Source organism: Dipteris shenzhenensis, chromosome 32 (assembly GCF_047967505.1).
Source record: "Dipteris shenzhenensis isolate YYH24624 ecotype China chromosome 32, Dip_SZ_1.0, whole genome shotgun sequence".
NCBI lineage: Eukaryota > Viridiplantae > Streptophyta > Polypodiopsida > Gleicheniales > Dipteridaceae > Dipteris > Dipteris shenzhenensis.
In genome coordinates this window covers 18192375-18195276 of record NC_141627.1, presented here as the reverse complement: position 1 = coordinate 18195276, position 2902 = coordinate 18192375, and the positions used below count along the sequence as shown (strand labels likewise).

General features: G+C 45.2%; 1 pseudogene across 1 annotated transcript; it reads right to left on the bottom strand.

Annotated features, from left to right (window-relative positions):
- Nucleotides 1-833: 833 nt before the first annotated feature.
- On the bottom strand, nucleotides 834-2223 carry LOC147880394 (uncharacterized; annotated as a pseudogene). Its single transcript, XR_015540598.1, has 2 exons — nucleotides 2059-2223; nucleotides 834-1682 (listed from the first exon to the last, which is right to left on the bottom strand). The product of XR_015540598.1 is annotated as an uncharacterized LOC147880394 (transcript).
- Nucleotides 2224-2902: the final 679 nt, after the last annotated feature.

The following is a 2902-nucleotide window of genomic DNA, read 5'->3' as shown; positions in this document are numbered from 1 at the left end:
ACTAGTTCATATGAGATAGAACTTTGAGGCAGTAGCTTTTATTGAATGCAGGCCATGGTAGCGTCTTTGCAAGTGGAAGGTTTAGAGGAGCTCGCCACATTGCTGCCAAGGCTGGAAGTCTAGTCCCTTTATGATGGCTGACAACACTTTTTAGCGATCAAACTAGGATGAATGATAGCCTCGTGCGCTTTGGAACTTGGTCCACATGGTTGTGTTGCATCACATATGGTATTTAGGAAAGCATTAGAGTTGAAGGGTGCCAAGTTCCCATCGGAGCATTCAAATTAAGATTTTGAAGATCACTGAACATTTTGGTGTGTGGTGTTCTAATTTTAGGCTGGGTTCTATTGTGTTGACAGCTGCTCTCTAAACAAGGCTCACGGTATTACTTTTCTTATTTTTAATATAAATTTTATATATTCACACAAAAAAACCAAAAGTCAGTAGTAAAGCGAGAGTAAAGCTAGCGGTGAAGAAACTGGTCCCTGTGGGAGCTGCTATAGCATCGATGAGGCTCCATGAACGTTGGACGCTCTTTCTTCCAGTGTCACACAATTCAATCGATGCTTGGGCAATGTAATGTTGTTCTAACAAGCCCTCAAACCTAGCTATTGGGTTGGGGATGCACCCCTTGGAGAAAGGATACTCCAACACTAGCGAGACTTTCAATGCCACATTGCAGCTCTCGCCTCGGAGTGTTCATAGAAATAGTTTTTTGTACAAATTCAAAAACCCTCCAAGCTCATGAAATTGGAGACGTTGCTACACAATTTACAACTATATTTGCAAATAAGGTGGTGACCTCCAATTTCATTTTCTTCCGGTCAAAATCAAAGTTTAAACATGGGTTTTTCGAACACTCGATGAGAGGCATGAGGACATGGTTTACATTGGCTAGCGTTGCTAGGTGGAGCTTATACTAGCAAGCGTGAGAAAGCACTCTTACCAGGTCAGTCGGAGCTCCTCCGACGAGCGCGCACGGGGAAGCGCTCTTAGGAGGAGGCTGGTCGGGCTGCTCTAATTAGCGCACACAGGGAAGCGCTCTTAGCACGACGACCGGAAACTTGACCGTGCAAACTTCATCTCTAGGCCCCCATGCAGCCGTAAACGCCTCCTGCCAATTCTCATCTAGCAATTCCACGCCTTCATTCTTTGCGCTTTGGACGGCTGAGCTCGTTTTGAGAAAATTCAGGAATCCTTCCAGTCGCATCTGCTTCGTGGCCTCGAATCGAATTGGACCTGTCCCCCTCCCATCATCTAGCACAGATTCGAACGGGAAGGGCAGAGATCTGTACCAATCTTCCGGCGAGAGTCCTGCAGCCTCCCATTTGGGGCCTAGATCCTTCTCCTTGAGATACTTGACGCAGGGACCGTTCAGAAACTCCCGAAAGATAGCATCTACGGGATTGTTCACAGATACATTTGTGTAACACCAGGCTGCAAAAATGCCCCCCGGCTTCCTCAGGACATGTTTCGCTTGCGGGTAGAACGCATCCAGATCGAACCAGTGAATTGCCGTTCCTACCGTCACAAGATCGACAGAGCCCCACCACCTTGTGCAGCTCCTCCTCTGACATAGGGACCGATGTACACGCGTATGTTACATTCCCTCTTTTGGGCGCGAAGCTTAGCTGCCGTTCGCTCACATCGGTTGCGATCACCGTCTCATAATGCTCTGCGAGCTGAAAATAAGCTGCAGGGTCAGCATCAGTATTTGAACAGCGCTGCAGGGTGCAATTTACGTCAAATTTCTAGGGAGTTTTATATGGATGTTCGGTTGGCTTCGACATGGAGCGAATGTCCTTGCCGCTCCATATCTACGCCTCCCTCATGAAGAGCTTCACTCGAACAATAGTTATTAGTGCAATGCCCTCTGTCATGAAGAAGCTGTAAAGACGACGTTCCTAACTCTCTGTCAGATGGAGCAAAACAATTTACACAAGCATGGTTACCCGGCGGAAAACTGCAGTCGTCGAAAAAGAAGGAAGCGAATATCATCGGGCAAAATCAATAGCTAAGAGCAACAAAAGAAAGAGAGAGAGAGATGAGAAGGCAGACCGCCAAGGCGGCCTGGCCGTTGCCGGAACCCACGTCCCAAGCTCGCTGGTGGTGAGGGGTGAGGGAGGCAAGGAAGGAGAAGAGGGACGAAGGATAATCAGGCCTAGTAGCAGCGTAAAGGTGCGCCTGGCTGTCGAAGAGACCCGCCATGGCTGTAGCTATGAAGAAGGGATGGAGTTAGGTTTGTGATCCAGGACAAATGCAGTTAGACAGGAGCTCTATCTATAAGGTTTGTGGCACAGTCAAGAGTCCTTGTCGTGATCATCCAGCTTATGTGCTGCAAACAAGGACGGGCTCGGAATCGAGCATGGTTTGTCAAAATAGAACAAGAATTCCAAAGAAAATTCACTTCCAATGAAAGCCATTGTTTGACATTGTATGGAACGATAATAAATGAAGCATTTTTCCAAGGAATGAAAACAATTGTTTGACATTCTATGGAAATAACCAATGAAACATTTTTTTCAAAAGTTATTTGTTAACCAAATGTATATACCTTTTGTATGTTCTCCAAGTACAAAATGAAATAAGCTCCCCAAATTGAATTATTTTCAATTTGGGAGAATTAGTTTCAAAGGTGTCTAGACATATGGAGAATAAACAAGTAGTTTAGCCACTATTTAAATATCTTTATTATACTCTATACCTTGGCATCCCCTATCAACTTGACCTACACACGAGTGGATGTGTCTAGACTTGATATTCTACAATGGATATGTCTTCTGATATGCTAGTGCTCTTGCAGTTTGGTGTAACAAGAAGCACACCACGATCTTTATCTATATGATACCCCAAAAAAAATCCCAAATGAATAGTTTACTTTCTGAAACCATACCTCCCAAAG